The 18,478-nt window shown below is 40.0% G+C and overlaps 1 non-coding gene across 1 annotated transcript; it reads left to right on the top strand.

Moving 5' to 3' along the window:
* The first annotated feature begins 8,563 nt into the window (after positions 1-8,563).
* On the top strand, positions 8,564-8,667 carry LOC112719465 (small nucleolar RNA R71). Its single transcript, XR_003161766.1, has one exon. It is a non-coding gene; the product is annotated as a small nucleolar RNA R71 (small nucleolar RNA).
* Positions 8,668-18,478: the final 9,811 nt, after the last annotated feature.

Genomic DNA, 18,478 nt, shown 5'->3' with positions numbered 1-18,478 from the left:
ATAAATAAATAAATATTCTTCTTATGTTTTATTTCAACTAATAATTATCATATATGTTGTATTATTTAAATTTTATTATTTAAGAAAAATATGTTTAATATTATTTTAAGAGTAAATATATTTAAAAGAGTAAAAAAAATTTATTAATATTTTTTAATAAAAATAAACTTTTAAAAATATTTTTTTGTTTTGCAGATATATCTGATATCCGATTCAATCCACAAATGTGTGAATCGTCGGATCGAATCCAAACTTAAAAACTACCCCTAAACAAAGCTGGAGTGAGACTTTCTTAATTTGTGAAAGTGATAAGCCAATCGAAGAAGAAAAGATGAGAGAAGAGATGGATTGACTTTTGGTAAAAATAGAGTGGGAGAGAGTTCGTCCACATGTTGCATATGCAACACGAAATGTCAGTGATGGTTTTTGTGCTTGTCCACATGTTGCATATACAACACGAAATGTCAGTAATGGTTTTTGTTTAACGGTGCATCGCGGAATTCCATCCTCCTGTAGCTGCCAATTACAATGATGTAATACATGATTGCTCAACAATTTTTGTGAGATATACCACTAACAGTCTAATATTGGAAAAAAAAGGTTCACAAAGGAAGGGAGAAGATAAACCTAGAGTCAGAATATTCAAAAGATCACGGATGTATAATGAACGTATGCGTGGATATCGATTCATATCTTTCAGTTCGGTAGGTCGTAGTAACGGACGGGTCGGATTGTTCCCTTGTGAGTTGGTGGGGATGAGCTGGGATCTGGATCGGGCGCGCGGGTAGGCGAGGTCACGAGCTCTTTGAGTAGTGAAAAGGTGGGGGTGTCACCTGCAAAGACACTCCAATGTCCAAGTGATGATTGGATTTTTGACGGTTTAGAATTTCACTAATGAAATCTCGTTGAAGTATAGTCTCTAAACCAATCACTAATCCTCTCATACAAAAATTCGTTTGTCACAAGTACAAACCCCTAAAATCTATAAACCGAAGTATTTAAACCTCGGGTCGTTCTCCCTAGGAATTACAATAAAGTGTCTTGTTATTGGTTAGAAATGTGTTTTGGGGTTTTGAATAAGAAGCATGAAAAATAAATGGCAATGAAAATAAACTAACAACTATAAAAGGCTCTTGGCAAGGTATGAGAATTAGAAGTCCTATCCTAGTTATCCTTCTCAATTGTGATGAGAATTGTTCATTGCTACCACTTAGTTAACCCTTACTAAATAAAGGAAAGTCAAGTGGATGAATTGACTTGAGCCACAAGTTCTAGCCAACTCCCAAGGAAAGACTAGCTTTAGTGCACTCCAAACCAATTAGCAATCTCTCCAATTATCAATCAACTAAGGAATTAGATAACTCAAGTGTCACTAATTACTCTACCTAGGCCAAGAGGAACAAAATCTAACTAATGGCTATAAGAGACATTTCATCAAACACATAAAAGGCACAAAAGGAAAACATAGTAAATCAACAACAAGAATAGAATCTAACAACCATTATTGCAAAGAATTAACAACAATAATCAAGGAAATCACAATTATCATGAATTACCTCAAATTGCATTATTGAAAGAAAACAAAGGAACAACAATCTATCCCAAACAAAATGAAGAATTACAATTATTAAAGCACATAACTAGAAAGAGGAAGAGAAGAAGATTAAGAATTGACAAATGAAAAGTGAATCAAAGCATGAATTAAACCTAGATCTAAGAGAGAGATTAACCTAAACCTAATCCTAATTCTAGAGAGAAGTGAGAGCTTCTCTCTCTAAAACCAACTCTAAAACTAAACTATTGGTAACTAACTTCTCATCATCATGTCTTCCCCTTAAACCTTCATCCTTTTATTCCTTTCTCCTAGCAATTGGCGCAAAAAATGGGTTCAGAAACTGGTGGACGAATTGTGATCACTATTCTTTGATGTGCATTCACTGTAAAATTGTGGAATTTAGGTATTTGGCACGAGTGGACACAACTCCGTTCAACTGACCAGCAAGTGTACTGGGTCGTCCAAGTAATAAACCTTACGCGAGTAAGGGTCGATCCCACAGAGATTGTTGGTATGAAGCAAGCTATGGTCACCTTGTAAATCTCAGTCAGGCAGATTAAAATGGTTTATGGGTTTCGAAAATAAAGATAAAAGAATAGATTAAATAAAAGGATAGAAGACTTATGCAGATTCATTGGTGGGAATTTCAGGTAAGCGGATGGAGATGCTGCATGGCTCAAGGACGCCTGCTCTCCTACTGCTTCTACTCAATCCTTCTTACTCCTTTCCATGGCAAGCTTTGTATAGGGGTTCACCATCAGTTGTGGCTACTTTCAATCCTCTCGGGAAAATGATCCTATGTGGTTGTCAGTCGCACGGCTAATCGTCTGGAGGCATCACCCATGGTTGATGGCTACATCCCATCCTCGCAGTGAAAACTAATGCTCACGCACTCTGTCACAGTACGGCTAATCACTGGTTGGTTCCCACTCCTACTGGAATAGAATCCCTTGATTCTTTTGCGTCTGTCACTAACGCCCAGCAGGTTGCAAGTTTGAAGCACGTCACAGTCATTCATTACCGGAATCCTACTCGGAACACCACAGACAAGGTTAGACTTTCCGGATTCCCAGGATCCTACTCGGAATACCACAGACAAGGTGAGACTTTCCGGATCCTCATAAATGCCGCCATCTATCTAGCTTATACCACGAAGATTCTGTTGGGGAATCTAAGAGATACGCATTCAAGCTCTGTTGCATGTAGAACGGAAGTGGTTGTCAATCACGTGCGTTCATAAGTGAGAAAATAATGATCGTCACTTTCATCATTATATTCATCATGTTCTTGGGTACGAATGGATATCTTGGAATAAGAATAAGAGAGATTTGAATAAAAGATAATAGAATTGCATTAATACTTGAGGTACAGCAGAGCTCCACACCCTTAATCTATGGTGTGCAGAAACTCCACCGTTAAAAATACATAAGTAAGAGGTTCAGGCATGGCCGAATGGCCAGCCCCCTAAAACGTGATCAATGATCTCCTAAGATGAAGAATAAAACAAAACTGAGACCAAAGATGAAACGTGGTCAAAAGACATCTAATACAATAGATAAATGTTCTATTTATACTAGATTAGCTACTAGGGTTTACATGAGTAAGTAATTGATGCATAAATTCACTTCCGGGGCCCACTTGGTGTATGCTTGGGCTGAGCTTGATCAATCCACGAGCTGAGGCTTTACTTGGAGTTGAACTCCGAGTTATGACGTGTTTTGGGCGTTCAACTCCGGATCATGACGTTTTTCTGGCGTTTAACTCCAAACAGCAGCGTGTACTTGGCGTTCAACGCCAAGTTACGTCGTCATTATTCGAATAAAGTATGGACTATTATATATTGCTGGAAAGCCCTGGATGTCTACTTTCCAACGCCATTGAGAGCGCGCCAATTGGAGTTCTGTAGCTCCAGAAAATCCATTTCAAGTGCAGGGAGGTCAGATTCCAACAGCATCAGCAGTCCTTTTGTCAGCCTTCTTCAGAGTTTTGCTCAAGTCCCTCAATTTCAGCCAGAATTTACCTGAAATCACAGAAAAACACACAAACTCATAGTAAAGTCCAAAAATGTGAATTTAACATAAAAACTAGTGAAAACATCCCTAAAAGTAGCTTAAACTTACTAAAAACTACCTAAAAACAATGCCAAAAAGCGTATAAATTATCCGCTCATCACAACACCAAACTTAAATTGTTGTTTGTCCCCAAGCAACTGAAAATCAAATAGGATAAAAGAAGAGAATATACTATAAATTCCAGAATATCAATGAATATTAATTTAATTAGATGAGCGGGACTTGTAGCTTTTTGCTTCTGAACAGTTTTGGCATCTCACTTTTTCCTTTGAAGTTTAGAGTGATTGGCTTCTCTAGGAACTTAGAATTTCAGATAGTGTTATTGACTTTCCTAGTTAAGCATGTTGATTCTTGAACACAGCTACTTATGAGTCTTGGCCGTGGCCCTAAGCACTTTGTTTTCCAGTATTACCACCGGATACACAAATGCCACAGACACATAACTGGGTGAACCTTTTCAGATTGTGACTCAGCTTTGCTAGAGTCCCCAGTTAGTGGTGTCCAGAGCTCTTAAGCACACTCTTTTGGATCACGACTTTAACCACTCAGTCTCAAGCTTTTCACTTGGACCTTCATGACACAAGCACATGGTTCGGGACAGCTTGATTTAGCCGCTTAGGCCTGGATTTAACTTCCTTGGGCCCTCTTATCCATTGATGCTCAAAGCCTTGGATCCTTGCTACCCTTGCCTTTTGGTTTTAAAGGTTATTGGCTTTTTCTGCTTGCTTTTTCTTTCTATTTTTTCGCCACATTTTTTTTTTCGCACAAGCTTTTGCTTTTCACTGCTTTTTCTTGCTTCAAGAATCAATTCATGAATTTTTCAGTTCATCAATAACATTTCTCTTTGTTCATCATTCTTTCAAGAGCCAACAATTTTAACACTCATAAACAACAAGATCAAAAATATGCACTGTTCAAGCATTCATTCAGAAAACAAAAAGTATTGCCACCACATCAATATAATTAAATTAAATTCAATAATAAATTCGAAATCTATGTACTTCTTGTTCTTTTGAATTAAAACATTTTGCATTTAAGAGAGGTGAAAGACTAATGGATTTTATTCATAGCTTTAAGGCATGGTTACATACTACTGATCATGAAATAAAGACACAAAACATAGATAAACACAATAATTAAAAATCGAAAACAGAAAGAAATAAAGAACAAGGAATGAATCCACCTTTAGTGGCGTCTTCTTCTTGAAGGACCAACAATGTCCTTAAGCTCTTCTATGTCCCTTCCTTGCCTTTGTTGCTCCTCCCTCATTGCTCTTTGATCTTCTCTTATTTCTTGGAGAATGATGGAGTGTTCATGATGTTCCACCCTTAATTGTTCCACATTATGGCTCAAATCTTCTAAAGAGGTACTGAGTTGCTCCCAATAGTTGTTGGGAGGAAAGTGCATTCCTTGAGGCATTTGTTGATGATGAACTTCCTCATGTTCTTCTTGAGGGCCGTGAGGAACTTCTCTTGTTTGCTCCATCCTTTTCTTGGTGATGGGCTTGTCTTCTTCAATGGAGACATCTCCATCTATGATAACTCCAGCTGAGTAACATAGATGGCAAATAAGATGAGGGAAGGCTAGCCGTGCCATGGGTGAGGACTTGTCGGCTATTTTGTAGAGTTCATTGGAGATGACTTCATGAACCTCTACTTCCTCTCCAATCATGATGCTATGGATCATGATGGCCCGATCCACAGTAACTTCAGATCGGTTGCTAGTAGGGATGATGGATCTTTGAATGAACTCCAACCATCCTCTAGCCACAGGCTTGAGATCCAGTCTTCTTAGTTGGACTGGCTTGCCTTTGGAGTCTATTCTCCATTGGGCGCCTTCCACACATATGTCCGTAAGGACTTGGTCCAACCTTTGATTAAAGTTGACCCTTCTTGTGTAGGGGCGTTCATCACTTTGCATCATAGGCAAGTGAAACGCCAACCTCACATTTTTCGGACTAAAATCTAAGTATTTCCCCCGAACCATTGTGAGATAGTTCTTTGGATTCGGGTTCATACTTTGATCATGGTTCCTAGTGATCCATGCATTGGCATAGAACTCTTGAACCATCAATATTCCGACTTGTTGCATGGGGTTGGCTAAGACTTCCCAACCTCTTCTTTGGATTTCATGTCGGATTTCCGGATACTCATTCTTTTTGAGCTTGAAAGGGACCTCGGGGATCACCTTCTTCTTTGCCACAACATCATAGAAGTGGTCTTGATGGCTCTTGGAGATGAATCTCTCCTTCTCCCATGACTCGGAGGTGGAAGCTTTTGTCTTCCCTTTCCCTTTTCTTGAGGATACTCCGGTCTTAGGTGCCATTGATGGTGAATGAAAAAACAAAAAGCTTAGGCTTTTTCCACACCAAACTTAAAATTTTGCTCGCCCTCGAGCAAGAAAGAAAAGAAAAGAAAAGAAGAAGAAGAGAATAGAGGAGAGAGGGGAAGAAGGGGGTTCGGCTATGTGGGAGAAGAAGGGGTTTGTGTTGTGTGAAAATGAAGAAGAAAAGAAGGGTATTTATAGGGAGAGGGAGGGTGGGTATTCGGCCATTTTGGGTGGGAATGGGTGGGAAAGTGAATTTGAATTTTATGAAGGTAGGTGGGGTTTATGGGGAAGAGGAGGGTGATGTGAATGGTGAATGGGGTATTCAAATCACAAAAATAGGATTAGGAGGTAAGGTGGGAATATGGTAGGTAGGGATCCTGTGGGGTCCACAGATCCTGAGGTTAAAAGAAATACCATTCCTTCACCATATAGGCATGTAAATTGCCTCCATGCATCATTCTGGCGTTCAAATGCCCATTGGTGCATGTTCTGGGCGTTGAACGCCCATGTAATGCATGTTTCTGGCGTTGAACGCCAGTTTCATGCTTGTTTCTGGCGTTCAGCGCCAGATTGTCCTCTGTGTGCACATCCTGGCGTTAAACGCCAGGTTGTTGCTTGTTTCTGGCGTTCAGCGCCAGAATGGTGCTCTGTTCTGGCGTTGAACGCCAGCCAGATGCATCTTACTGGCGTTGAACGCCAGTCTGTGCTGCCTCCAGGGTGACAATTTTTTTCTTCTGTTTTTGACTCTGTTTTTAATTTTTTTGATTTTTTCGTGACTCCTCATGATCATGTACCTAATTAAACACAAAAATAACAAAGAAACAAAATAAAATAAAATTAGATAAATAAAATTGGGTTGCCTCCCAACAAGCGCTTCTTTAATGTCAATAGCTTGACAGTGGCTCTCATGGAGCCATAAGGTGATCAGGTCAATGTTGTATAGTTGTCCACACCAAACTTAGAGTTTGGATATGGGATCTTAACACCAAACTTAGAGTTTGGTTGTGGCCTCACAACACCAAACTTAGAATTTGACTGTGTGGGCTCTTCTTGACTCTGAACTGTGAGAAGCTCTTCATGCTTACTCTCTTTTGTCACAGAGGGATGGCCATGTGCCTTAAACACAAGGTAGTCCCCATTCAATTGAAGGACTAACGCACCTCTATTGACATCTATCACAACTTCTGCTGTGGCTAGGAAAGGTCTTCCTAGGATGATGCATTCATCATCTTCCTTCCTAGTGTCTAGGATTATGAAATCAGCAGGGATGTAAAGGCCTTCAACCTTTACTAAAACGTCCTCTACTATTCCATAAGCTTGTCTTATTGACTTATCTGCCAATTGTAATGAGAACAAGGCAGGTTGTACCTCAATGATCCCTAGCTTCTCCATTACAGAGAGTGGCATCAAATTTATCCCTGACCCAAGATCACATAGAGCTTTTTCAAAGCTCATGGTGCCAATGGTGCAAGGTATTAAGAACTTGCCAGGATCTTGTTTCTTTTGAGGTAGAGTTTTCTGAATCCAAGCATCTAGTTCACTAATGAGCAAGGGAGGTTCACTTTCCCAAGTCTCATTACCAAACAACTTGGCATTCAGCTTCATGATAGCTCCTAAGTATTGAGCAACTTGCTCTCCAGTCACATCTTCATCCTCTTCAGAGGAAGAATAGTCTTCAGAGCTCATGAATGGCAGAAGGAGATTTAATGGAATCTCTATGGTCTCTAGATGAGCCTCAGAGTCCTCTGGATCCTTAATAGGAGACTCCTTCTTGCTTGAAGGACGTCCCAGGAGGTCTTCCTCACTAGGATTTTCGTCCTCCTCCTCCCTAGTGCATTCGGCCACTTTGATCAAATCAATGGCCTTGCACTCTCCTTTTGGATTCTCTTCTGTATTGCTTGGGAGAATACTGGGAGGAGTTTCAATGACTTTCTTACTCAGCTGGCCCACTTGTGCCTCCAAATTTCTAATGGAGGATCTTGTTTCATTCATGAAACTGAAAGTGGCTTTTGACAGATCAGAGACAATATTGGCTAAATTAGAAGTGTTTTGTTCTGAATTCTCTGTTTGTTGCTGAGAAGATGATGGATATGGCTTACTATTACTCAGCCTATTGCGTCCACCATTGTTAAAGCCTTGTTGAGGCTTTTGTTGATCCTTCCAGGAGAAATTTGGGTGATTTCTCCATGATGGGTTATAGGTGTTTCCATAAGGTTCACCCATGTAATTAACCTCTGCCATGGCAGGGTTCTCAGGATCATAAGCTTCTTCAGAAGCTGCCTCTCTAGTACTGTTGGATGCATGTTGCAGTCCATTCAGATTTTGAGAGATCATGTTGACCTGTTGAGTCAACACTTTGTTCTGAGCCAATATGGCATTCAGAGCATCAATTTCAAGAACTCCTTTCTTCTGAGGTATCCCATTATTCACGGAATTCCTCTCAGAGGTATACATGAACTGGTTGTTTGCAACCATGTCAATGAGTTCTTGAGCCTCTTCAGGCATTTTCTTCAGGTGAATAGATCCACCTGCAGAATGGTCCAGTGACATTTTCGAAAATTCAGAGAGACCATAATAGAATATATCTAACATGGTCCATTCTGAAAACATGTCAGATGGACATCTTTTGGTCAACTGCTTGTATCTTTCCCAAGCTTCATAGAGGGATTCACCATCTTTTTGTTTGAAGGTTTGAACATCCACTCTCAGCTTGCTCAGCTTTTGAGGAGGAAAGAATTTATCCAAGAAGGCAGTGACCAGCTTATCCCAGGAGTCCAGGCTATCCTTAGGTTGTGAATCCAACCATATTCTAGCTCTGTCTCTTACAGCAAAAGGGAAAAGCATGAGTCTGTAGACTTCAGGATCAACTCCATTCGTCTTTACAGTCTCACAGATCTGCAAGAACTCAGTTAAGAACTGATAAGGATCTTCAGATGGAAGTCCATAAAACTTGCAGTTTTGTTGCATCAAAGCAACTAATTAAGGCTTAAGCTCAAAGTTATTGGCTCCAATGGCAGGAATGGAGATGCTTCTTCCATCAAACTTGGACGTTGGCTTTGTGAAGTCACCAAGCATTCTCCTTGCATTATTATTATTATTTTCGGCTGCCATCTCCTTCTCTTGTTCGAAAATTTCTGAAAGGTTGTTTCTGGATTGTTGTAATTTAGCTTCTCTTAATTTTCTCTTCAGAGTCCTTTCAGGTTCTGGATCAATTTCAACAAGAGTGCCTTTTTCCCTGTTCCTGCTCATATGAAAGAGAAGAAAACAAGAAAAGAAAGAAGAATCCTCTATGTCACAGTATAGAGATTCCCTTATGTTAGTAGAAGAAGAAAGGGGTTAGAAGAATGGAGATGGAGATTCGGATTTTTGGATGAAGAGAGGTGAAGAGAAGTGTTAGTAATTAAATAATTAAATAGAAGAAGAAAAGAGAAGGAAGATTTCGAAAATAATTTTTGAAAAAGAAGTTAGTAATTTTCGAAAATCAAAGACAAAATATAATTAAAATTAAAATTTAAAACAAAAAGAATTTTTGAAAAAGAGAGGGAGAATTTTCGAAAATTAGAGAGGAAAAAGTAGTTAGGTGGTTTTGAAAAAGATAAGAAACAAACAAAAAGTTAGTTAGTTGATTGAAAAAGATTTTGAAATCAAATTTTGAAAAAGATAAGAGGATAAGAAGTTAGATAAGATATTTTGAAATCAAATTTTGAAAAAGATACAATTTTGAAAAAGATAAGATAAAAGATAAAAAGATAAGATAAAAATTTTAATAAAAAGATATTTTGAAAAAGATTTAATTTTTAAAAAGACTCAACTAACAAGAAACTACAAGATAAGATTCTAGAACTTAAAGATTGAACCTTTCTTAACAAGAAAGTAACAAACTTCAAATTTTTGAACCAATCACATTAATTGTTAGCTAATTTTCGAAAATTTGATATAAAGATAAGAAAAAGATTTTGAAAATATTTTGAAAAAGATTTTTGAAATTTTCGAAAATTATATAAAAAATGAAAAAGATATGATTTTTGAAAAAGATTTTGAAAAGATAAGATTTTTAAAATTGAAATTTTGACTTGACTTGTAAGAAACAACTAATTTTAAAAATTTTTGACCAAGTCAACCCAAAATTTCGAAAATTTGGAGGAAAATAAGGAAAAGATATTTTTTTGATTTTTTTGAATTTTTAATGATAAAAGAGAAAAACAACAAAAATACTCAATGCATGAAATTTTTAGATCAAAACAATGAATGCATGCAAGAATGCTATGAATGTCAAGATGAACACCAAGAACACTTTGAAGATCATGATGAACATCAAGAACATAATTTTGAAAAATTTTTTTAATGCAAATAAAACATGTAAGACACCAAACTTAGAAATCTTTAATGCATGGAAAATATGAACGCAAAAATGCACATGAAAAACAACAAACAACACAAAACAAGAAATCATCAAGATCAAACAAGAAGACTTGTCAAGAACAACTTGAAGATCATGAAGAACACTATGAATGCATGAGATTTTCGAAAAAATGCAAGAAAAATTGTAAAAGCATGCAATTGACACCAAACTTGAAAATTAACACAAGACTCAAACAAGAAACACAAAATATTTTTGATTTTTATGATTTTCTAATTTTTTTGTATTTTTATTTTAATTTTTTTTCGAAAATATTTGTGAAGAAAACAAAAAAGAAAAGAAAAATTTTGAAAAAGTTTTTGAAAAGAAAATTACCTAATCTGAGCAACAAGATGAACCGTCAGTTGTCCATACTCGAACAATCCCCGGCAACGGCGCCAAAAACTTGGTGGACAAAATTGTGATCACTATTCTTTGATGTGCATTCACTGTAAAATTGTGGAATTTAGGTATTTGGCACGAGTGGACACAACTCCGTTCAACTGACCAGCAAGTGTACTGGGTCGTCCAAGTAATAAACCTTACGCGAGTAAGGGTCGATCCCACAGAGATTGTTGGTATGAAGCAAGCTATGGTCACCTTGTAAATCTCAGTCAGGCAGATTAAAATGGTTTATGGGTTTCGAAAATAAAGATAAAAGAATAGATTAAATAAAAGGATAGAAGACTTATGCAGATTCATTGGTGGGAATTTCAGGTAAGCGGATGGAGATGCTGCATGGCTCGAGGACGCCTGCTCTCCTACTGCTTCTACTCAATCCTTCTTACTCCTTTCCATGGCAAGCTTTGTATAGGGGTTCACCATCAGCTGTGGCTACTTTCAATCCTCTCGGGAAAATGATCCTATGCGGTTGTCAGTCGCACGGCTAATCGTCTGGAGGCATCACCCATGGTTGATGGCTACATCCCATCCTCGCAGTGAAAACTAATGCTCACGCACTCTGTCATAGTACGGCTAATCACTGGTTGGTTCCCACTCCTACTGGAATAGAATCCCTTGATTCTTTTGCGTCTGTCACTAACGCCCAGCAGGTTGCAAGTTTGAAGCACGTCACAGTCATTCATTACCGGAATCCTACTCGGAACACCACAGACAAGGTTAGACTTTCCGGATTCCCAGGATCCTACTCGGAATACCACAGACAAGGTGAGACTTTCCGGATCCTCATAAATGCCGCCATCTATCTAGCTTATACCACGAAGATTCTGTTGGGGAATCTAAGAGATACGCATTCAAGCTCTGTTGCATGTAGAACGGAAGTGGTTGTCAATCACGTGCGTTCATAAGTGAGAAAATAATGATCGTCACTTTCATCATTATATTCATCATGTTCTTGGGTACGAATGGATATCTTGGAATAAGAATAAGAGAGATTTGAATAAAAGATAATAGAATTGCATTAATACTTGAGGTACAGCAGAGCTCCACACCCTTAATCTATGGTGTGCAGAAACTCCACCGTTGAAAATACATAAGTAAGAGGTTCAGGCATGGCCGAATGGCCAGCCCCCTAAAACGTGATCAATGATCTCCTAAGATGAAGAATAAAACAAAACTGAGACCAAAGATGAAACGTGGTCAAAAGACATCTAATACAATAGATAAATGTTCTATTTATACTAGATTAGCTACTAGGGTTTACATGGGTAAGTAATTGATGCATAAATTCACTTCCGGGGCCCACTTGGTGTATGCTTGGGCTGAGCTTGATCAATCCACGAGCTGAGGCTTTACTTGGAGTTGAACTCCGAGTTATGACGTGTTTTGGGCGTTCAACTCCGGATCATGACGTTTTTCTGGCGTTTAACTCCAGACAGCAGCGTGTACTTGGCGTTCAACGCCAAGTTACGTCGTCATTCTTCGAATAAAGTATGGACTATTATATATTGCTGGAAAGCCCTGGATGTCTACTTTCCAACGCCGTTGAGAGCGCGCCAATTGGAGTTCTGTAGCTCCAGAAAATCTATTTCGAGTGCAGGGAGGTCAGATTCCAACAGCATCAGCAGTCCTTTTGTCAGCCTTCTTCAGAGTTTTGCTCAAGTCCCTCAATTTCAGCCAGAATTTACCTGAAATCACAGAAAAACACACAAACTCATAGTAAAGTCCAGAAATGTGAATTTAACATAAAAACTAGTGAAAACATCCCTAAAAGTAGCTTAAACTTACTAAAAACTACCTAAAAACAATGCCAAAAAGCGTATAAATTATCCGCTCATCAGAAACCCTCTCAAATCGCCAGGCACGTGTTGCATTAATGAAGTCATGTGCCACCATTGGCGCGTGCGCGCACGGTACGCGTGCGCGTCCCTGGCCGATTCTGCAATGTGCGCGCGAGCGCCTTGTGCGCGTGCGCGTGCTTGGCCGAGATCAATTCTCTTGTCTTTTGTGCTTCTCTCCAATTGCATGATTCCTTCCTTGCTCCTTTGATCCATGCCTAGCCTATTTCAATCCTGGAATTACTAGCAAACACATCAAGGCATCTTATGGAATCAAGGAAAAATTAGAATTTATCAAAATAAAGCTTAAAAAGCATGTTTTTACACTTAAGCATGAATATGGGAGAGATAACAAAACCATGCTAATTCATAGGCTAAATGTGATAAAAGGTTATCAAAATACTCTAAATTCAATACAAGATAAACCCTAAAAATGGGGTTTATCACCAAGTCAGAAGTGAGCAGGTGGATTTTGGAGGAAAGGGTGTGATGACGTACCTTGGGGGAGGGGTAGGACCCTCCCCATATATACCCTGTTAGTAGGGCGGGTCCCACAGGAGAGGTCTCCTTCTAGGAAGCTTCCTCTCCTAACTATCATGTGGTTGGCAGCAGGGGTGCAGGTGCCCGGGTCGCTGCCCAGATGCGGGGCGGCCTCTCGGGTCGGGTCGTCCCGTGTGCAGGACCGGGTCAGCATGTGGTGCGCGAAATTGTGAACAATACTTTTTCACAACTCTCATAATCCCCGGTCATGAACCCCAAAAACTTGGTAGTTCAGTACCATGGCATTACACAACTTCGCACAACTAACCAGCAAGTGCACTGGGTCGTCCAAGTAATAAACCTTACGCGAGTAAGGGTCGATCCCACGGAGATTGTTAGTATTGAAGCAAGCTATGGTCATCTTGTAAATCTTAGTCAGGCAAACTCAAATGGTAATGGTGATGAACGAAAATAACACAAAGGTAAAGATAGTGATACTTATGTAATTCATTGGTAGGAACTTCAGATAAGCGCATGAAGATGCCTTCCCTTCCGTCTCTCTGCTTTCCTACTGTCTTCATCCAATCCTTCTTACTCCTTTCCATGGCAAGCTTAAGCAAGGGTTTCACCGTTGTCAGTGGCTACCTCCCATCCTCTCAGTGAAAGCGATTGCATATGCTCTGTCACAGCATAGCGGAATTCATCTGTCGGTTCTCAATCAGGCCGGAATAGAATCCAGTGATTCTTTTGCGTCTGTCACTAACGCCCCGCCCTCAGGAGTTTGAAGCACGTCACAGTCATTCAATCATTGAATCCTACTCAGAATACCACAGACAAGGTTAGACCTTCCGGATTCTCTTGAATGCTGCCATCAGTTCTCGCCTAAACCACGAAGACTCTGATCTCACGGAATGGTTGGCTCGTTTGTCAGGCGAGCACTCGGTTGTCAGGCGATCAACCATGCATCGTGCAATCAGGAATCCAAGAGATATTCACTAGGGCCTTGATCGCTTGTAGAACAAGAATGGTTGTCAGTCACCTTGTTCATGGGTGAGAATGATGATGAGTGTCACGGATCATCACATTCATCAGGTTGAAGAACAAGTGATATCTTGGATAAAGAACAAGCGGAATTGAATGGAAGAACAATAGTAATTGCATTAATACTCGAGGTACAGCAGAGCTCCACACCTTAATCTATGGTGTGTAGAAACTCCACCGTTGAAAATACATAAGCATGAGGTCTAGGCATGGCCGAATGGCCAGCCTCCCATAGTGATCAAAAGATCTAAAGAAAAAGGTTCCAAAGATCAAAAGATTTTTAATACAATAGTCAAAGGTCCTACTTATAGAAAACTAGTAGCCTAAGGTGTACAGAAATGAGTAAATGACATAAAAATCCTCTTCCGGGCCCACTTGGTGTGTGCTTGGGCTGAGCATTGAAGCATTTTTCGTGCAGAGACCCTTCTTGGAGTTAAACGCCAGCTTTAGTGCCAGTTTGGGCGTTTAACTCCCATTTGGGTGCCAGTTCCAGCGTTTAACGCTGGGATTTCTTGAGGTGACTTTGAACGCCGGTTTGGGCCATCAAATCTTGGGCAAAGTATGGACTATCATATATTGCTGGAAAGCCCAGGATGTCTACTTTCCAACGCCGTTGAGAGCGCGCCAATTGGGCTTCTGTAGCTCCAGAAAATCCACTTCGAGTGCAGGGAGGTCAGAATCCAACAGCATCTGCAGTCCTTTTTGGTCTCTGAATCAGATTTTTGCTCAGGTCCCTCAATTTCAGCCAGAAAATACCTGAAATCACAGAAAAACACACAAACTCATAGTAAAGTCCAGAAAAGTGAATTTTAACTAAAAACTAATAAAAATATACTAAAAACTAACTAGATCATACCAAAAACATACTAAAAACAATGCCAAAAAGCATACAAATTATCCGCTCATCACAACACCAAACTTAAATTGTTGCTTGTCCTCAAGCAACTGAAAATCAAATAAGATAAAAAGAAGAGAATATGCAATGAATTCCAAAAACATCTATGAAGATCAGTATTAATTAGATGAGCGGGGCTTTTAGCTTTTTGCCTCTGAATAGTTTTGGCATCTCACTCTATCCTTTGAAATTCAGAATGGTTGGCTTCTTTAGGAACTCAGAGTCCAGATAGTGTTAATGATTCTCTTAGTAAAGTATGATGATTCTTGAACATAGCTATTTATTAAGTCTTGGCTGTGGCCCAAAGTACTATGTCTTCCAGTATTACCACCGGATACATACATGCCACAGACACATAATTGGGTGAACCTTTTCAGATTGTGACTCAGCTTTGCTAAAGTCCCCAATTAGAGGTGTCCAGGGTTCTTAAGCACACTCTTATTTGCCTTGGATCACAACTCTTGTTTCTCTATTTTTTCGCTTTTTTTTTCTCTTTCTTTTTTTTTTCGTTTTTTTTTGAATAGCTTTTTCTTGCTTCAGGAATCATTTTAATGATTTTTCAGATCCTCAGTAACATGTCTCCTTTTTCATCATTCTTTCAAGAGCCAACATTCATGAACCACAAATTCAAGATACATATGCACTGTTTAAGCATACATTCAGAGAACAAAAATATTGCCACCACATCAAAATAATTAACTGTTATAAAATTCAAAATTCATGCAATTCTTCCTTTTTCAATTAAGCACATTTTTATTTAAGAAAGGTGATGGATTCATAGGACATTCATAACTTTAAGGCATAGACACTAAGACACTAATGATCACAAGACACAAACATGGACAAACATAAGCATAAAATTCGAAAAAAACAGAAGAATAAAGAACAAGGAAATCAAAGAACGGGTCCACCTTAGTGATGGCGGCTCTTTCTTGCTCTTGAAGATCCTATGGAGTGCTTGAGCTCTTCAATGTCTCTTCCTTGTCTTTGTTGCTCCTCCCTCATGATCCTTTGATCTTCTCTAATCTCATGAAGGATGATGGAGTGTTCTTGATGCTCCACCCTTAGTTGTCCCATGTTGGAACTCAATTCTCCTAGGGAGGTATTTAATTGCTCCCAATAGTTTTGTGGAGGAAAGTGCATCCCTTGAGGAATCTCAGGGATCTCATGATGAGTGGGATCTCTTGTGTGCTCCATCCTCTTCTTAGTGATGGGCTTGTCCTCCTCAATGGGGGTGTCTCCTTCTATGTCAACTCCAACTGAATAATAGAGGTGACAAATGAGATGAGGAAAGGCTAACCTTGCCAAGGTAGAGGACTTGTCCGCCACCTTATAGAGTTCTTGGGCTATAACCTCATGAACCTCTATTTCTTCTCCAATCATGATGCTATGGATCATGATAGCCCGGTCTATGGTAACTTCGGACCGGTTGCTAGTGGGAATGATTGAGCGTTGTATGAACTCTAACCATCCTCTAGCCACGGGCTTGAGGTCATGCCTTCTCAATTGAACCGGCTTTCCTCTTGAATCTTGCTTCCATTGGGCGCCCTCTTCACATATGACTGTGAGGACTTGGTCCAACCTTTGATCAAAGTTGACCCTTCTTGTGTAAGGATGTTCATCTCCTTGCATCATAGGCAAGTTGAACGCCACCCTCACACTCTCCGGACTAAAATCCAAGTATTTCCCCCGAACCATAGTAAGATAATTCTTTGGATTTGGGTTCACACTTTGATCATGGTTCTTGGTGATCCATGCATTTGCATAGAACTCTTGAACCATCAAGATTCCGACTTGTTGAATGGGGTTGGTAAGAACTTCCCAACCTCTTTTTCGGATCTCATGTCGGATCTCCGGATATTCACTCTTTTTGAGTGAAAAAGGGACCTCGGGGATTACCTTCTTCAAGGCCACAACTTCATAGAAATGGTCTTGATGCACCCTTGAGATGAATCTCTCCATCTCCCATGACTCGGAGGTGGAAGCTTTTGCCTTCCCTTTCCTCTTTCTAGAGGTTTCTCCGGCCTTGGATGCCATAATGGTTATGGATAAACTAAAAGCAATGCTTTTACCACACCAAACTTAAAATGTTTGCTCGTCCTCGAGCAAAAGAAGAAAGAAGAGAGTAGAAGAAGAAGAAATGAGGAAGAGGGAGATGGTGGTGTGTTCGGCCAAAGAGGGGGAGAAGTGGTGTTTAGGTTGTGTGAAATGAAGGGTTGAAGAAGGGTATATATAGGAGAGAGGGGGGTAATGGTTCGGCCATTATGGGTGGGTTTGGGAGGGAAAGTGGTTTGAATTTGAAGGGTGAGGTTGGTGGGGATTAATGAAGGATGGATGTGAGTGGTGAAGAGAAAGATGGGATTTGATAGGTGAAGGGTTTTTGGGGAAGAGGTGTTGAGGTGATTGGTGAATGGGGGAAGAAGAGAGAGTGATGGTGGGGTAGGTGGGGTCCACAGATCCTGTGGTGTCAAGGAAAAGTCATCCCTGCACCAAATGGCATCAAAATTCACGTTTTGAGCCAATTCTGGCGTTAAACGCCGGGCTGGTGCCCATTCCTGGCGTTTAACGCCAGGTTCTTGCCCTTTCCTGGCGTTTAACGCCAGTCTGGTGCCCCTTTCTGGCGTTAAACGCCCAGAATGGTGCCAGACTGGGCGTTAAACGCCAACTGCTAGGCTTACTGGCGTTTGAACGCCAGCAGCATCTTCCTCCAGGGTGTGCTGTTTTTCTTCCTGTTTTTCATTCTGTTTTTGCTTTTTCAGTTAATTTTGTGACTTCCCATGATCATCAACCTACAAAAAAGATAAAATAACAAAAGAAAATAATTAATTATAAAACATTGGGTTGCCTCCCAACAAGCGCTTCTTTATTGTCACTAGCTTGACAGAGGACTCTCATGGAGCCTCAGAAATGCTCAGAACCGTATTGGAACTTCCCAACACCAAACTTAGAGTTTGAATGTGGGGGTTCAACACCAAACTTAGAGTTTGGTTGTGGCCTCCCAACACCAAACTTAGAGTTTGACTGTGGGGGCTCTGTTTGGCTCTGTTTTGAGAGAAGCTCTTCATGCTTCCTCTCCATGATGACAGAGGGATACCCTTGGGCCTTAAACACCAAGGATTCTTCATTCACTTGAATGATCAACTCTCCTCTATCAACATCAATCACAGCCTTTGCTGTGGCTAGGAAGGGTCTGCCAAGGATGATGGATTCATCCATGCACTTCCCAGTCTCTAGGACTATGAAATCAATAGGGATGTAATGGTCTTCAACTTTAACAAGAACATCCTCTACAAGTCCATAGGCTTGTTTTCTTGAGTTGTCTGCCATCTCTAGTGAGATTTTTGCAGCTTGCACCTCAAAGATCCCTAGCTTCTCCATTACAGAGAGGGGCATGAGGTTTACACTTGACCCTAAGTCACACAAGGCCTTCTTGAAGGTCATGGTGCCTATGGTACAAGGTATAGAAAACTT

The sequence above is a fragment of the Arachis hypogaea genome, chromosome 10, assembly GCF_003086295.3.
Source record: "Arachis hypogaea cultivar Tifrunner chromosome 10, arahy.Tifrunner.gnm2.J5K5, whole genome shotgun sequence".
NCBI classification, from domain to species: domain Eukaryota; kingdom Viridiplantae; phylum Streptophyta; class Magnoliopsida; order Fabales; family Fabaceae; genus Arachis; species Arachis hypogaea.
Note: the sequence above shows the minus strand (reverse complement) of the source record. Positions and strands in the feature narration are given on the sequence as shown.